This window comes from Parasteatoda tepidariorum, chromosome 7, assembly GCF_982258835.1.
Source record: "Parasteatoda tepidariorum strain Cologne lab strain chromosome 7, Ptep-v5.0, whole genome shotgun sequence".
Lineage (NCBI taxonomy): Eukaryota > Metazoa > Arthropoda > Arachnida > Araneae > Theridiidae > Parasteatoda > Parasteatoda tepidariorum.
The window spans coordinates 31,256,132-31,269,235 of record NC_141761.1 but is presented as its reverse complement, the minus strand read 5'-3'; the positions used below and the strand labels follow the sequence as shown (position 1 = coordinate 31,269,235).

Below are 13,104 nucleotides of genomic sequence, written 5' to 3'. Positions count from 1 at the left end.
GAAAAAGTCGATAAAAGAGACTTCTTAATACAAAGACTCTATATACAATATCTTAACTTTTATACATCATTCAGTGGAAGGAAAATTATCTAAATCATTTGTTAACGTTCTCGCAACATCTATGAACATGCAACTATAATATCTATGAATATGCGTCTAATTCATGCAAATGCATGTTCTCTGAATAACAAATCATGCCGAAACAGCGTTCAATATCACTTTTCATCAAAGCATTCTAGAGCTAAAAGCAGGCAAGAGGGGGGTGGGCATAGCATTTTGAGGGAAATAGGTCGCAATCTATGACGGCCAAAATGTCGGGATGATGGATTAATATAGAATTCTCAGACTTCGATCTGTTATAATATCGAAACATTTAAACCGTGAATAGCGTGAAGTTTAATGAGATATTTTGATGGTGAGACGGAGGAGAGGTGATAGATGTGATTGCGTGATGCCGCATGATGGATTTTGAATGGAACGGATGCTGCCACCACGCATTGTTTCTTAAAATTGTTTCCCTGACGGCACTCCTAATTGCAAGATAACACTTTAGGTATTTGAATATATTTAAAGATTACTGAATTGTAAAATAATACTTTGATGAAAAATCGACATTTTATTTGCATGCTAGACTTTTCTATTAATTACTTTTTGAATATAGATAGTATTTGGGAATGTTATAGTGTTTTTGAGGGAAACACTTTTGGTTTAACATATAATTTGTATTCAAATATATGTTTTCAATAAAGGTGAACGGTTAATAAAAAATTAATAAATAGTATATTACAAGTTAATTGAGGAAAAATCGACATTTTATTTGCATGCTAGACTTTTCTATTAATTACTTTTTGAATATAGATGGTGTTTGGGAATGTTATAGTGTTTTTGAAGGAAACACTTTTGGTTTAACATATAATTTGTATTCAAATATATGTTTTCAATAAAGGTGAACAGTTAGTTAAAAATAATTAAATATTTTATTTATAAAAATAATTAAATATTTTAATAGTTTATTACAAGGTAATTAAGGAAAAATCGACATTATATTTGCATGCTAGACCTTACTATTAATTACTTTTTAAATATAGATAGTGCTTTAGAAGGAAACACTTTTGGTTTAATATATAAATTATATTCAAATGTATGTTTTCAATAAAGGTGAATATTTAATTACAAATAATTAAATATTTTACTGCAAGTTAATTATTGAAAAATCGACATTTTATTTGCATGCTAGACTTTTCTATTAATTATTTTTTGAATATAGATAGTGTTAGGGAATGTTATAATGCTTTTGAAGGAAACACTTTTGGTTTCATATATAATTTGTATTCAAGTATAAGCTTTCAATAAAGGTGAACATTTAATTATAAATAATTAAATATTTTATTTCAAATACAAATAATTAATTTAATTTAATTACAAATAATTAAATTTAATTGCAAATAATTAAATATTTTATTACAAGTTAATTAAGGAAAAATCGACATTTTATTTGCATTCTAGACTTTTCTATTAATTACTTTTTGAATATAGATAATGTTTGGGAATGTTATAGTGCTTTTGAAGGAAGCACTTTTGGTTTCATATATAAATTATATTCAAATATATGTTTTCAATAAAGGTGAATATTTAATTACAAATAATTAAATATTTTATTACAAGTTAATTAAGGAAAAATCGACATTTAATTCTCGTGCTAGGCTTTTCTATTAATTGGTTTTTGAATATAGATAGTGTTTGAGATGGTTATAGTGCTTTTGAAGAAAACACTTTTGGTTTAATCTATAATTTGTATTCAAATATATGTTTTTATAAAGGTGAATATTTAATTACAAATAATTAAATATTTCATTGCAAGTTAATTAAGGAAAAATCTACATTTTTTTTGTATTCTAGACTTTTCTATTAATTGCTTTTTGAATATGGATAGTGTTTGGGAATGTTATAGTGTTTTTGAAGGAAGCACTTTTGGTTTCATATATAAATTATATTCAAATATATGTTTTCCATAAAGGTGAATATTTAATTACAAATAATTAAATATTTTATTACAAGTTAATTAAAGAAAAATCAACATTTAATTCTCGTACTAGGCTTTTCTATTAATTGGTTTTTGAATATAGATAGTGTTTGAGAAGGTTATAGTGCTTTTGAAGAAAACACTTTTGGTTTAATCTATAATTTGTATTCAAATATATGTTTTTATAAAGGTGAATATTTAATTACAAATAATTAAATATTTTATTGCAAGTTAATTAAGGAAAAATCTACATTTTTTTTTGCATTCTAGACTTTTCTACTAATTGCTTTTTGAATATGGATAGTGTTTGGGAATGTTATAGTGTTTTTGAAGGAAACACTTTTGGTTTAATATATAATTTGTATTCAAATATATGTTTTCAAGAAAGGTGAATATTTAGTTACAAATAATTAAATATTTTATTGCAAGTTAATTAATGAAAAATTGACATTTTATTCTCGTGCTAGGGTTTTCTATTATTTGCTTTTTGAATATACATAGTAATGTTTTCGACGTATCAGATCTGTTTAATGTGTAATTTGTATTCAAATAAATGCTTTCAATTAAGGGTAATATTTAATTACAAGTCAATAAGTGTTAGAGATAGTACTGAAGATAAGTGTTAGAGATAGTACTGAAGATAAGTGTTAGAGATAGTACTGAAGATAAGTGTTAGAGATAGTAGTGAATTTATGAGATAGTACTCGTGTGAAACAATGCTAAGTGGCATAAAAAAACGTTAAATAAAAAAGTAGATCTCGAAAAAAGTAGATCTCGTTAAGAGAAAGTGTCACAAATATATCCTAGAACAAATTTGAAGTGAAATAATTTCTCCACCATTCATAACTTAAAACGCATTTAATGTTTTAAAAACGAGCATTGCTTAAGACATTTTCATTAAAAATTTAAATTTTATAATTTTTTATCGATGTAAAGATTTATTTCTGAAATATTTGAGTGATATTTGTTTAAGGTCTGTTTTGTGACAAAAATTAAAATAAAAAATTATGTTATTTTAAAAACATGTGGGAAATTCTTTTTATAAAATTTGAAGCGAATAAAATTGAATTTTAATAATCAAACTTGTAATTTGATGTCTTTATTTTGTTTGTTCGAAGCAAGCGGTATTCTGTATTTGCATAGGTAACATGCAAAAATTAAAACAAAAAATCTCTTAAGAGATCAGAATCATGACAAATCAATTAATTTTCAAAAACGTTGTTACTATATTTGTATTAATTTATTTAAAATAAAACGTTTAGATTTATGTTCAACTTGAGGATACAATAACGGCACAAGTAAGTAATTTATATAGGGATGAAAAGATAAATACAAAAGAAAGATTTGAATTGAAAGGTTCTTAAATATTAACGAAACATTCAAAGATATAAAGCGGGAGATATAAAGGACATTTTTAAATTGTTGAAATTTATAACGATTTGAGGATTTGTATTAATATTAAAGTCAAAGAGGAAAGATGTGGGAAAAGGAATTTATTTACCTGATGCAGATTCCATCGATCCGCATCTATCGGATAGAAAGGACAGGTAGTACAGTATGCCAAAATTAAAAAGAAATAGACCACGCTGAATGCCTTTTGACCTAATGATTGGATTTCCACGAACTAGGACTCTTACAATATCTTAATAGCTTGAGGGGGTGATTTCAAATATGCTAATTAATAAGTGTGGATGATATTTTAAAATTAAGAAAACAGACAGAAAATCGTAGTTTCTCGAAAAAAAAAAACATGATTTTTTCTCGACAGATTCAGATTTCTGACCCCCAATCTGTAGGGGATAGCCGCAATCTGGGAAATATGGTCGCATTAGTTTGGTCAGGATAGAGCTTTAAAGTTTGAACCCCGTGATGTAAATTTTACTATTTGGGTTTTTCACTATTTGTCGAAAACTTTTTAGGTGAATTGAAAAATTTTTGCTCACTATTATAAAATTTGTTTACGCAAAGATAATGCAAAAAATAAATTTTGGCAGATATTTATTATTTTTATTATTTTAATCAATAACGGTCGAAAATTGTAATGTATACAATTTTTTTAGTTTAAAGAATGTAATTTTACATCGAAAAATATAAAATTTGACTGAAATCAATCGAATAGTTCCTGAGAAGTTGAATTTCAAAAAAGTCAGGTACTTGAAATTCGATTTCTCAGGAATTATTTGACCGATTTTGCTTAAATTTTTTTTTCGGCCACATAAAACTACTTTCCTTAAATGTCTTATTAAAAATTTTATACCTTACAATTCAAATTTTTTTTAGAATTATTTAATAAAATATTAAAAAATATTATATGTTTACTAAACGATATTTTTTGCATGGAATTACATTTGGTTAAATGAGTTTTTTAATTATGTGCAAAATTTTTTTCAATTCGCTAAACAAGTTCTCGAGATATGGCGAAATACGCAAAAAGTGAAATTAACATTATGGGGATCAAACTTTGGAACGCTCTGCTGACCAAACTGTTGGAACCATATTTCCCAGATTTTGGATGTCAGAAATCTGAATCTATCGAAAAAATAGGTATGTTTATTCAGTGAAAGTACGTTTTTGTATATGATTTCGTAAATTAAAATATCTCTTGTATTTATTAATTAGCATATTAGAGATCATCCTCTCGAGCCATTGAGTCCTAGAACGTGGAAATCCGATCAAAAATTATTCAAGGTGGCCCGTTTTTTTTCGCACTTTACCCTTTGGTATATCGAACGCAAGAAAATGCAAGAAAGAATGTGACAATATTCAGAAATGTTCGTTGGCTGAGAAAAAATCCAGCCAATTGATAACCAGATAAAGAGAGTTTAAAAAATTATGAATAAGATTGGCTAAGCAAGCCCCTCCCTTAAGAAATAGACGAACGAAAAAAATTTAAGTCTACAGTTGGTGGTTTTGTGAAAAACAAAGTCATAAAATTCTTTCAAAGGCTTCTTCCTCCAAAAGACGATAAAACAGGAACGGCGAAAATAGAGGGGTATTTCTCTCCCACAAAGGAAAGAATATTAACATATAACATAGGATCTCAATATATAAATATATCTATATTAATATTTTTTGTCTCACCCTATAAGATAACGGTTTCGATAATTTAAATGTATGAGAGATAATAATTTGTAAGGGGTTTTGATTAAGTTTTCCTATTTTAATTCCCCTAAATATTAATTTTCGAACCCATAATGAGTAAATACTAATGATTTTATTTAGACCAAATTTCTTAAATATTATTTTAGAGTAAATATACAATAATATTTGCATAACCTAAATAAATAAAAAAGTATATAACTCTTTATAAAAACGAATATTTCAGTTAATTTTTGACCTTTACAAACTCTACTGGTCTGCTATACATTTATCTACCTGTGACAGGTTTGTAAGAGATATAGATGAGACTGCTCAGTCAAGTTTAAAAGTCTATACTCGGTGCCGACAAGGAATCGGGCTAATTTTTTGAAACGTCTTTTAATTTTGGGTGAGCTTAGACTTATGATAATAATTTCATACATTTTCTTAATTCCTTAAAATTAAACAAAAGTAGAGCAATATGCAATATAGTGGAGAAAAAAAAAACGGACCACCGTGAATAACTTTTGATCAAGACGTTCGAGAACTCAATCCTCATGGCTCGAAAGCGTGACTTCAAATATGCTAAATAATTAACGGATACCATGTTTAAAGTTACGAAATCAGACAGAAGAACACAAATTCTCTGAATGAACATATTTTTTCCCGATGAATTTGGAGTCATTACCCTCAAAATATAGGGAATAGCCGCAATCAGGGAAATATGGTTCCAATAGTTTGTCCAGGAGAGCTGTCTAAAGTTTAGACCCATTGATGTTTTTTACCATATTTTACAGTATTTTACCATATATCGAGAGCTTAATTGCAAAGTTTTTGCACACAATTGTAAGACTAGATAAAATTCTTTCATTTAAAGAAAATTCCATACTTCTAGTAAATGTTTATTGTTTTATTTAACAGTGAAAAAAAATTGATTTCGAAAGTATACAATTTTTTACTTTTTTAAAGAATCTAAGAAATAAAAAACAGTACAAAGTTAGAAAGAAAAATGCGAAATACAAAATGTGAGCCAAATTTGCCGTATATTCGCTGAGAAATTGAATTTCAAATGTACCGTTTTTAACACTTGTTTATTATTTCACTTAACATTTCTCTGAACACATAAGCAAAAATCTGTTCGGCTCAGTTAGTAAGTATAAAAACTATAAAAAATAATATTAATTATTAAATCCGTAAATAAGTGAAACTTGAAAGTTATTGTATTTGCAAATTTGTTCTTTGTTTGTCATGTTCTGATTTTCAAAATTCTGATTTGGGATGACTCGGAAACGAAAGAATCCTAACAATCTCAATATTTGGCGGTGTAAGATCTTCGAACTCCGAAAATCTTCGAACTCAGATATCAATACGGAAACTCGAACTTATTTGTAGTTAAAGAGCACGTCCCTCATGTAAAGACTTCAGTAACTCAGAACATATCGCTGGTTCAAAACTAAAACGACACATCTGCAAGCATAATACGTTTGCAGATGTGTCGTTTTAGTTTTGAACCAGTGATATGACGTCATATACACAAGTAAAACCTATCGTCATATACAAGAATAGGCTTGTTAAATACACATATTCACTTTCACTAGGAAGAAACTTCGGTAAATAATTTCTTTAAAAAATTTTATTACTGTAAGTAATTTTTTTCCTAAACCTGTCAATTTTTAATAATCTTTTAAAATTTTCAGCTCTCCAACAGTGTTTGTTATTTATTTACACAATTCAACCCAACATTTCTTCAAAGTGAAATGGAAGATTTATAGTTAAATCAATATCACCCGAAGGTACGCAGAACTCCTTGAAATATTTGTTTTAATATCTATTGTAGATCAGATGCGTCGAGCCCATCAAAAATTAAATTCCTTTTACAGCATTCCGTCTCTTCCCAAACTTAAAATTTTTTTTCTGCTGGTGAAAAAATCCTGGCTAAAGGCCAAAAGAAATCTTTGATATTAGTTTTCTTCGAACTTTGCTTTTAATATACCATTTCTTATCGCGGAAATTCAACCAAAAAGCTTTTCTGCGAATCGGGTCAAAAGCGTAGGTTTTTTTCTTTTCTTCGCAATGATGTTATAGAGTTTGTATTTTTAAGTGATACGGCTTTTAAAGTTGTTTCTCAAACAGGATTTGAACGTTTATTCTTTGCTCAGGAGAAGAAAGCTTTTATGGTTCAAAGAGAAAACATTTTTCGATAATAAGCGATATTTGGTACAGGAGCGACGTACCCTTTAAACTTCACTTTTTTTTCTTAGAGTTTTTACGAAGTGCTTTAAGGAATGGTGACAAATTGTAAAAGTTTGAACTTGTCTGTGCAAATACATATTTTAGTTTCAAACATTTTTATCTCCTTTTCGTTGATTTATAGGAAAAGAAACATATATTTGAAAAGTGCGAAAGCCATCAGTGAGTTAAACACAATGAGTTTTTTTATATATATAAAGCCAATTGTATTTGATAAGCGCGAGTCAATATTGCTTTCCGTCATTTGTGTAAATGGCATGTTTCTTTAAAAAGTTCCAAAATATATTTGTAAAATTTTATTTTTTACTTTTCCTTTATTTGTAATTTTGACTGTTTAACAAAAATTTGTTTAAAAAATGCTTTGACTTGTTTAAAAAAAGCTACATTTTTTAATATAAAATTCTTGAAAAGTTTCCCTTTATGCTAATTGAATTGTTGGCGTTACACGGATTTTTCTCTCCATAAAAACTCAAAATGTCGCGGAAAAAATATTTTGGTTTGGAATATATCAGATAATGTAATATATCACGTTTCAAAACATTCTGAAAGTAAACTAAAGTTATTTTAAGGTCTGCTTTTTTAGTCAATCCTAACAATGCATTACAAAATCTATTTTCCATCTAAAAGTTTCCTAATAGAAGGCTTCAGAGCTTGCTTGTGAAATCTAGTTTCAAATCTCTATAAAATATATAATGACCCCCGTGAATTATTTAAACACGTTTAATTTTTAAACCTTAGGTTATTCAAACCCTAATTTTAGTTTTGCAATATTTTATGCTAATTTTACTTTATAGAGTTTTTATTTGCATTACGTTAAAAGCAAACTTTATTTCTTAATATTTTGAAATCTTATAGAGGAAGCAAAATACTCTGGAAGCAGGCTATTCTCAACTAAAGGAGATGTAGTGTATCTACCACTGCAAAAATATAATTCCAATTAACTAGTATATAAGACATGTTAACTCGATTCTACGAGGGGTTTCCTTTTCATAGATGTACATTGACATGGTCGATAACTACTCGCCCCACAATGGTGACCTTCGGACGTGATGTAAACACGCCTATCTTGGCAGAAACACCCACTACGATTTGAACACGCCTTCTTTGATGGATGATTTCCATTAAACAGTTGACTTGCTGCTTGTGACTACGACATCATCCACCTCCTCGTGCTGTTGCTACTCAGTCTCTATCACAAACAACGCACTCATTCGACTGCTAAAGGGAACACAGAAGCAACCACGACCGTGAACTTAATACAGCTCTCACAATCAGCAAAATGTACGGTGATCTTAATACAGCTCTCCCGGCTTCTCACAAAACAACAATGAATCAAATTGTGGTATCCATTCATCGAATTCTATCACAGATATAATTCTGGTGGGGGAGTACTGTAGTGTATCTACCACTATAAAAATATTATTCCAATTAACTAGTATATAAAACATGTTAACTCGATTCTATGGTGGGGTACCTTTTCATAGATGAAGGTTGACATGGTCTGTAACTTCCTTTTCCCCAACAGATTCAAATTCTTCGCATTAAAAAATGAAGGTTTGTGTTCAATCTGATCTGAATGATCCCAATAGTTAAATCTTTTCATAGATGAAGGTTGACATGGTCTGTAACTTCCTTTTCCCCAACAGATTCAAATTCTTCGCATTAAAAAATGAAGGTTTGTGTTCAATCTGATCTGAATGATCCCAATAGTTAAATCTTTTCATAGATGAAGGTTGACATGGTCTGTAACTTCCTTTTCCCCAACAGATTCAAATTCTTCGCATTAAAAAATGAAGGTTTGTGTTCAATCTGATCTGAATGATCCCAATAGTTAAATCTTTTCATAGATGAAGGTTGACATGGTCTGTAACTTCCTTTTCCCCAACAGATTCAAATTCTTCGCATTAAAAAATGAAGGTTTGTGTTCAATCTGATCTGAATGATCCCAATAGTTAAATCTTTTCATAGATGAAGGTTGACATGGTCTGTAACTTCCTTTTCCCCAACAGATTCAAATTCTTCGCATTAAAAAATGAAGGTTTGTGTTCAATCTGATCTGAATGATACCAATAGTTAAATCAAGGGACAAGTAAAGGGTTCAAAAATTTTATGTAATTTGTAATGCTTGAGATTTTGAGATCTGAATTATGTAGTCAAAATAAAAATAAATTAACATTTGCTTTCACATTTTAAACTTGTTTACCCAGTGATAGTTTAATAATATTTTATACAAAAATATTTTATTTCACAAGGGCTATTATGTTTTTTTTATTATTTAAGTAAACAAGGATCATAATTATAAGAGATAAAATTTTTGAATTAGAAAAGCCCAGAATGGAAGTGAAGCCCTAATATAAAAATTTAAAAAAAATATATTTTTAGATTTTTTATGGTTAGTTTAATTACCCCCTATTTTACCCCCTAAAATCATTTTATTACCTAAAAATCTAATTTTAACGCCGAGAGTTATTCAAGGTGTAACGCTTAATTTTTTTAATCCTTCTTTCTTTTCACTTAAAATATTCTTGGTTTTAAGAAAGGTAAAAAAATTCAAACATATGGTTTTGTATCTGTTGCTGGCCAATATGTATGAACCTAGCTTGGTTACACTTACTATAAAGGATTTAGAATTTAAACAAACATAAAATGTTCGGAATTTAAGCACAAAAGATGTTAATGAAGCTCTCATATCGGAATGAAACATATTAACAATCTATGCGAGTTTCAAAATGTGAATTCATGCAAAAGTACAGTAAAGCGTTTTAGAATTGTTGCATTCATTTTGAATAATTGAATATAAATGCTCGCATTATAACTATTGAAGGCAAATATTTGACAAGTTGTCTGAATTTAGAACTGGTTTAATTTTCACTTGTAGCTAAAGTCAAAAGCAATCTGAGCTGTAAATTCTAAAGGCAATATCTTGAAATATATTAAAATGAAAGAGATTAATGTTTGAGCAGCGCTTTTAAAGTAAATGCAATTTTGAATTCATAGAGTGTAAACTAAAAATGGCGAATGAATAGCAAGTATTTGGAAATTCTAAGAAGTAGTACAGTTAAATGCATGATTATATATTTATTTTTGGATTTTATTAATTCAAGACAGCTGATGCAAGAAGCTGATAACGAATAATAGTGCTGATTTTAGTCTTTTCAGATCAATAAATTTTACAAAATGAACTAATTTTACGATTAGCTAAGTTATTTTTTTTTCATCTTTAAAGCTATACTTTTAAATATATTTTTTCTTTCCATACTTTAAATTGCTGCTGACTTTACGAATCAGGAATCAAAAAATGGTATGTTTCTCATCGTTTTCGTGCTTAATTTTGTAACTTTAAATACCATGTGAGTTATTTAATCAGCATACTTAGGGGTAGGCCTTTGTACTTTTAAGATTACATTATTGTACGTGATGATACGTTCATTAGAACAAAAGTAACTAAGGTGATCCTTTTTTGTTATTCATTATTTGCTCCTTATTCATTATTTGCTTGTTCCTTATTAAAAACTATTGCCATTTATTCATATTAGTTCCATTTTGATTATTATTAACTTTATAATAGAGACTTAGGTAAGACTTCTTTAAAAAATATTGGTTAAAAATATGTAAGAAAAAGTAAATATTCCATAAGAACTGTAAATCATCGTGAAAAACATATTTGACAAGAAATATTTTTCGAACGTCGATCATATGAACCCTGAAGGGAATTTTGAAAAAGGCTGTTTTTCGTAATTCTTTTACTCTTCAGATATATTTTTAGTGAGCCCAAGGATAAAATCAATATACCAAAATATTTTTCTTTCTGTAAAAAAAAAAACGTATTTTTTTATTCTCTCCTATATATTTCATAATTAAGAAAGCCTATTTATTTTATACAATGTTCTCATTCTGTAAAAAAAATATTTTCACTATTAACAATAAATAGAAATGTGGTAGTGAAACAATGGTGTACGGAATCGAGATTTATTGTTATCATTTTAATTTTTATGTCCAATACTTTAGGATTTTGACATTATTCGTTATCTAATTTTAGGGACTGTTGCAGTTGCTAAAACTCAAATATATAACAATGTGGGAACATTTACTTCGTCATGTTACAAAAAAGGGTTTTCTCAATCATATAGTATAAAAATATATAAAATAGGAACCTTAAGTTTTTTCTGCTTTTATTTTATAATATATATATATATATATAGGTTACCGGCAAAGTTTGAAATCCAGCATTCTATAGAATGCCTAGGCATTGTATAGAATGCCTAAAACTAGCCGGCAATGCATGAAATGATTATAATTTACACATTTCCTAGGCATTCTATAGAATGCCAAGTGAGATACCAGCAAAGTATAAAATCTTCTGTGGCCATGCTAGTAAAGGTGATGAAAGGGATATTTTGTGCAATATTTGTTTCTAAACTGAAAATAATTGTGACTTAAATGTGAATTTTTTACACGAAAATTTTGTTTTCCTTAATAATAAAGGCATAAATTATGTTTCGTGCAACTTTCATTTTTCTTTACGTATTTTGAATAAATTTTTTTTTACTAGCACTCTCATTATATTTTCAGAGTAACGTTTATATTTTTGAGAAATGCATATCATTTACGTAATAACCTCATCAGGACGTTTTTTTCATACTTTGCCTAAATAACATTTGTCATTCTATAGAATGCCTAGGTATTGTATACAATGCCTAGGGAAATTATCAAATACTTCTCATATTTCATACCTTGCCAAAAAACATCCGGCTTTATATACAATGCCTAGGCATTTTATAGAATGCCGGCGTTTCATAATTTGCCGGTAACATATATATGGCATTCATTTTTGGTATCATTAAGAAGTTAATATTCCTTAATAGAAAGAAAATGGCAGATTTAAAATAAATTGCATTAATTTTAAGGTACAAATTGAAAGTAAGGGAAAGAATAAAATTCATTAACGAATGTTAATTCACAACATCCCTTTACTAATTTATTCCTTTACAATAAAGGATATGGAAGCAAGTGCAATTGAATGTTGACGAAACTGTTCACCCGAAGACAATTGTTATTGACTTTAATGGATGAGTTGGCAGATGGGCCAGAATTGGTGACAATAACTGAGAACTTGACGTTTTGATTAATTCAACTAAACGCAAACTAATACTCCGAACGAATACTTAGCTTAGTTAAAGAAGAATGAGAATGGAAAATCAATGGCTATTTTCACTTTACGTGTATTTTATTGAAGCTAATTTTATTTTAAATCCTGTTATCATTTATGGTTATTTAATGTTTGAATAAACAAGCTCACAATTATGTGCAAAACAATGTTTTTATACGCGGCATTTGTTTCGGAGATATGGCGAAACATGTAAAATTTAAAACTAACAACAAGGGTGTCAAAACTGCAATCGCTGAAAGTAAAACGAAGTAAGGGCCGGGAAAGCCTGGTCGGTAGGGTGCTGGGTCCATGTCCGAGAGTTCGTGGGTTCGAACCCTGTCGGCTGAAGTGTAGTTGGTGACTGATGCACGTTAAAATTCTGTCGAGTCGCAAAGTCCTCCATGTTCCAATAAAACCTCTGGGGGTACTGGATTGGAGACCGATCGTTCTCTGATTCAGGTCAAAATTACGATCTGTGGATGAATGGATGTATGAATGGGTCCGCCTTATTAAACAGGTGTGGCGTATGATGTGGCAGAAGTCAAATTCTTGGCCATAGATGGCGCCACTGAAAAACAAGAATCGCTCACTCTGCCTTAAATTT

At 28.8% G+C, this 13,104-nt stretch overlaps 1 protein-coding gene and 1 long non-coding RNA gene across 5 annotated transcripts in view; one reads left to right on the top strand and one right to left on the bottom strand.

The window, feature by feature from the left end:
• LOC139426067 (uncharacterized) overlaps positions 1 to 12,483 on the top strand; it is a 114,331-nt gene extending 101,848 nt beyond the window's left edge. Inside the window, exons 2-3 of the long non-coding RNA XR_011637345.2 lie at positions 6,799 to 6,894; positions 12,349 to 12,483. This is a non-coding gene — a long non-coding RNA (uncharacterized LOC139426067). The remainder of the gene's footprint in view (positions 1 to 6,798; positions 6,895 to 12,348) is intronic.
• LOC107441786 (tyrosine-protein phosphatase 69D) overlaps positions 1 to 13,104 on the bottom strand; it is a 542,487-nt gene that overhangs the window by 437,771 nt on the left and 91,612 nt on the right. The gene's annotated exons all lie outside the window — the stretch shown is intronic.